The 5,578-nt window shown below is 38.6% G+C and overlaps 1 pseudogene; it reads right to left on the bottom strand.

Moving 5' to 3' along the window:
• Positions 1-1,340: 1,340 nt before the first annotated feature.
• On the bottom strand, positions 1,341-1,697 carry LOC122908373 (annotated as a pseudogene).
• Between the last annotated feature and the right edge of the window lie 3,881 nt (positions 1,698-5,578).

Below are 5,578 nucleotides of genomic sequence, written 5' to 3'. Positions count from 1 at the left end.
CCAGTATGTTGTTCATTATATCAAGTGTGTTTCTAATCTCATTTATTGTACTCTTCATCTCTAATTCTTTTTTAGATCTTTTATCTCTGTGATAAGGATCTCACTGATGTCCTCTATTCTTTTCTCAAACCCAGTGACTATTCTTATGATCACTGCTTTAAATTCTCCAGCAGCCATGTTACTTATATCTGTTTCACTTAAATCTCTGGCTGTGCCCTTGTCTTATTCTTTCATTTGGCATAAATTCCTCTGCCTTGGCTTTTTGTCTAAGTCTGTGCCTTCTTCTGTGTGTTAGAAAAGCTAGTTATAGGTTGGGGGAACCAGGTGGTGGGTATTAGGGAGGGCACGGATTGCATGGAGCACTGGGCATGGTGCAAAAACAATGAATACTGTTACGCTGAAAAGAAATAAAAAATTAAAAAAAAAAAGAAGAAGAAGAAGAAGAAGAAAAGCTAGTTATGTCTCCCACTCCTGAAAGTAGTGACCTTATGAAGAAGAGGTCATGAAGTGCCCAGGGCCCGATGCTTCAGGGAGTATCTCCTGTGCATGCCATGTGTGCTATGCTATTGTGTTCTGGCTGCTTGTCCTTCAGGCCAGTCATCTGCAGAGGCTCTCCTTGACTGCTGGGGGCAGTGTTTGATCCATGGCCCAAATGTGGAGTGTTTTAACTAGGTGTGTTTTGGTCTGCTTGTGAAATGAGACCAGTCACCACCTGTCTTACTTTAGCATGGTAAGAGTAACAAACATAAACTGAGTGTGGGAGAAAAAAGGAAGCTGGGATTGAAAATTGAAAGAGCTGTTTGTGAGATCAGGAGAGATTCCCACAGACTTCCAAAATAACCATGTGAGGTACAATGGGTAAGGAAGAAAATCAAATTTAAGGGCATCTATTAAATTATCTGCCCAGCATTGTTATCTGGGAGTTTTCCACCAACATCCCAGCTTCCCTAAACACACACACACACACACATCCCAACTTGAGTGTGGCTACAGTAAGTTCTAGAGTTTGGCTTCATTACTCTTAAACATAGTTGGCTGGTTCAAGGTGGATATCTGAGCCAAGATGATTTCATCAGAATCTTCAAGAACTTTTTTATTTTATCTTATTTTTCCCAGGGACTATTTAAACAAACTTTTTATTTAAGAAAATTTTCTATTCGCAGAAAAGTTGTGAAGATAGTGTACCTCACATGCACACCCTGTTTCCCCTATTGTTACCACCTTACATTAGTATGGTATATTTTTTATAAACAATGAACCAATATGGATATGTTACAATAAGACCTATTTTATTTTTTAGCCTTTTGATTTTTTTATTACTCAAAAAAGCTTCATTTTTTTTATTTAGCTTTCTGACTCTATGCTTGTGCCTTCAACATTTTCGCAACGATTTTCTGCTCCTCGATAAGGAAAGTATGCTTGATCCTGTCATGAACACACTTAGCACACATAGAACCACTAGAAACCCTGCTGACATGTTTTTTCATTTTAGACAACCTCATAAGCACTTTAGGTCTCACAGCACGAACTCCTCAAAGTCAGCCTGGGCACATGCCACATGCAGATTTTGGTGCTTTCTCAACCTTCTTGGTATAAAGGTAAATAATTCTATTACCTGGGGTCCAGGACAGCCTCGTTTTGTTAGAGGCTGCTGTATTGTAGGACAGACTATGACAGTAGGTCAAACACTGGACCATTCTGAATGCCTACGGACACCGTCCCCCAAGACTTATTTTATTTTTGATGACCTTAACAGTTTTAAGGAGTTGTTAAACTGTTAAACTGTTTTTCTCCTGATAAGATTTAGGTTATAGGTTTTGAGGAAAAAGACCATAGGGATAAACTGTCATTCCTATCACATCATGTCAAGAGTGCTTACTATCAACATGACTCATCAGCACCACTGATGTTAATTGTGATCACTGAAAACTGATTTGTCTGTTTTCTCCACTGCTAAGTTACTCTTTCCCTATTCGCATTCTGTAGAATTTAAAACGAAGTTGCTATGCAAAATTCACACTTCAGGAATAAAGAGTTATGTTTTACCTACATAAGTATCTACATAAATTATTTGAAATTTTTCTACAGGAGATCTTTCTTTCATCATTTATTTATATTAGTGTCCTTACCCTCTAAATTGAATTTGGATACCTTGGAGTCTGAATAAGCCCGTGACAGGAGCTTCCCAAGTGACGCTGAAAACCAGCACTACCCAAAGGACTTAAATCATGAGTCCCTCTCCTCTAGCTCTCTCAGGAAATTTGATGCTAGTCTGGTGAACTTGAGATTCCCTTTTTATTTTGATCTTAGTCCCCTGACCCTCCAGCACGTCTTCTGCTGCTCTGGTCAGTTTTCTAATTCTGTGAGAAACATACCTACTACCTCTACCATGCTTCCCTGACTCCACCCAACTTTTTTTTTTTTCTCTATTTTTGGTATCATTTTCTCCAGTCCCCGGTAGTAAGTCCCAAAATATCACATTGGTACTCATATATATGTTTGCATATAATACTATGTATTATGATGACAGTTTAAGAGTTAAAGAGAAATTTCATTGTATTTCAAGAACAAACTTTTGGGGTGCCTGGGTGGCTCAGTGGGTTAAAGCCTCTGCCTTCGGCTCAGGTCATGATCTCAGGCTCCTGGGATCGAGTCCCGCATCGGGCTCTCTGTTCCAAGGGGAGCCTGCTTTCTCCTCTCTCTCTGTCTGCTTGTGATCTCTGTCTGTCAAATAAATAAATAAAATCTTTAAACAAACAAACAAACAAACAGACTTTTAAGATAGATACTATTCCCATATCACAAATTAGAAAACTGTCATTCAGAGAGATTCACTGACTTGTCTGTCACAATATAGGGTGAAGGTGGGATTCAACCAATGACTTCTGATTGCAAGAGCCATGCTCCTGGGGTACCATACAGCAAACATTAAAATTATTGAGTTGGGCGCCTGGGTGGCTCAGTGGGTTAAGCCGCTGGTTTGGCTCAGGTCATGATCTCAGGGTCCTGGGATCGAGTCCCGCATCGGGCTCTCTGCTCAGCAGGGAGCCTGCTTCCTCCTCCTCTCTCTCTCTCTGCCTGCCTCTCTGCCTACTTGTGTTCTTTCTCTGTCAAATAAATAAATAAAATCTTTAAAAAAAAATTATTGAGTTAAGCTGAATCCCTATTCTCTGGTTGAAGGGAACATATAGTGATCTTATGTGTCAGCCTTCTTGATATGGCCAAGAAAACTATCAGATATGCATATATAACCAACATAGTGCCCATCTATATCATCATTTTACAGAAATTCTTACAGAGTGGATTTTCCCTTTCACAAATATATTGTAGAAGGTATGAGAAATTTAGAGAATAAAACTGATTTGTAATTATTAGTAATTTGTTATAATAACTAAAAACAGGATTTCAGCATTATCTTATTTAGTTAATATATAATTCAAAACAATGACAGACATTTTAGGAGTTGGATTATATTTTGTTTTAATTGGAAGCTAAAAGTCAGCTCCACTAAAAGGTATATAGAGGACTTTAGTACAAACTTGTTTAGACTGGGAAATTTACTGACGGCCATTTGTTTGATAGTTGTGCATATTTCCAATAAAGTTTTTGTCTTAGTTTTCTATTGTTGCTCTAACAAATTACAATATATTTACTGGCTTAAAAGAGCACAAATGTACTCTCTTACCGTTCTATAGGTGAGAAGTCTGGCAAGGTTCTCACTGGCCTAAATTCAAATGCTATGTTCCTTTCTGGATCTTGAGGGCAGGATTCATGTCTTTGCTCATTCAGGTTGTTAGCAGAATTCAGTTCCCTGTAGTTGTAGGAATGAAGTCTCCATGTCCGCTGAGGGCTATTTTCAGCTTCTAGAGACCACTGTATTTCTTGGCCCTTGGTCCCCTTCCTCCGTCTTCAAACCCAGCAATGGTGGTTGGGGCAGGGGGAGCTCAAATCTCTCCTCTTTCTTCTTTGTCTTCTCTTTGACCCAGCCTGGAAAATCTCTCTACTTTTATGGACTCTTCTCTTTAGATTAAGTCCACACAATCCAGGATAATCTCCCCATTTGAAGGTCTGTTCCTTTAGTCACAACCACAAAGCCCCTTTTGCCAAGTAAGGTAATATATTCACAGGTTCCCCACATTAGTGCATGGGCATATTTGGGGGGAGCTATTATTCCACCTACTGCAGCTGCCATATCATTGTAACTTTTAACCTCATAGACCTTTACAGTAATTTAAACTCACATTCATTTGCTTCACTAGAATAAACAAAAGCATTTCAATCATTTATCTTCATTTTGTTTTATTTTTGTTTTTAAAGATTTTCTTTATTTATTTGACAGAGAGAAAGAGAGATCACAAGTAGGCAGAGAGGCAGACAGAGATGGGGGGAAGCAGGCTCCCCGCTGAGCAGAGAGCCTGATGAAGGGCTCAATCCCAGGACCCTGAGATCATGACCTGAGCTGAAAGCAGAGGCTTAACCCACTGAGCCACCCAGGCGCCCCCTTCATTTTGTTTTTTTCTTAATTTTTCTTCCACCAATAACCTTGTCCTCTGCCCACAAAATTTATAAAATGAATTTAGGTTTTTGTGGGGGTTTTTTAGATTTTATTTATTTATTTGGAGAAAGAGAGAGCACACAAGTGCGGGAAGGGGCAGAGGGAGAGGAAAAGAAAGAATCTCAAGCAGACTCCACGCAGAGCATGGAGCCCAAAACTCTATTACATGATCCTGAGATTATCACCTCAGCTGAAAAAGAATTGGAGGCACCTGGGTGGCTCAGTGGGTTAAAGCCTCTGCTCAGGTCATGATCCCAGGGTCCTGGGATCGAGCCCCGTATCAGGCTCTCTGCTTAGCAGGAAGCCTGTTTCCTCCCCTCTCTCTGCCTGCCTCTCTGCCTACTTGTGATCTCTGTCTGTCAAATAAATAAATAAAAATCTTTAAAAAAAAAAAAAAAGAATTGGATGGTTAACCAACAGAGCTATCCAGGTGCCCCTCAAATGAATTTATACAAAAATTTCATTTATATTAATTTTTCTAAATGATTTTCATGAACAACACATTTGACAAGTTCTGTTTGCCTTTTCATTTCATCGTACAACCCATTCACTGACTTAATCTAATCTGAAAGGGATTTAGACTGCTTTGTCTCTTCTTGAATGTTGAAATGGTGCTTTCACAGCAGACAGGTTTCCTGAGGAATAGGAATCACTCGTGCTTTTTTCTATAAGGAAATTAAAATTTTCAGTTTTACCAGAGTTAATTCCATCTATGAACAATGACTGGTTAGCTTTTAAATAATTCAATCTAACTCCTACTCACCCTTAATAAAACATTCATAATACTGCTTAATTAACATAAACTGACTTTTTTCCAATGACCAATTGCCCAGCAAATACATTATACAAATCTCTAGTTCTCATTTTCTCTGTCAATACTTAGCAACTTAGCTTCTGTATTAGAAAGGTAAGAAGAAATAAGAAGTACAATTGAAAATCAATTGCAATTATTGTAATTCTTTTTTAGTAGCTCTGGTAAAGGACAGATACTCAGTTATAATTATAATGAAATGAAACTTACCT

This window comes from Neovison vison, chromosome 6 (genome assembly GCF_020171115.1).
Source record: "Neovison vison isolate M4711 chromosome 6, ASM_NN_V1, whole genome shotgun sequence".
NCBI lineage: Eukaryota > Metazoa > Chordata > Mammalia > Carnivora > Mustelidae > Neogale > Neogale vison.
This window is presented reverse-complemented; position numbering and strand designations above follow the sequence as displayed.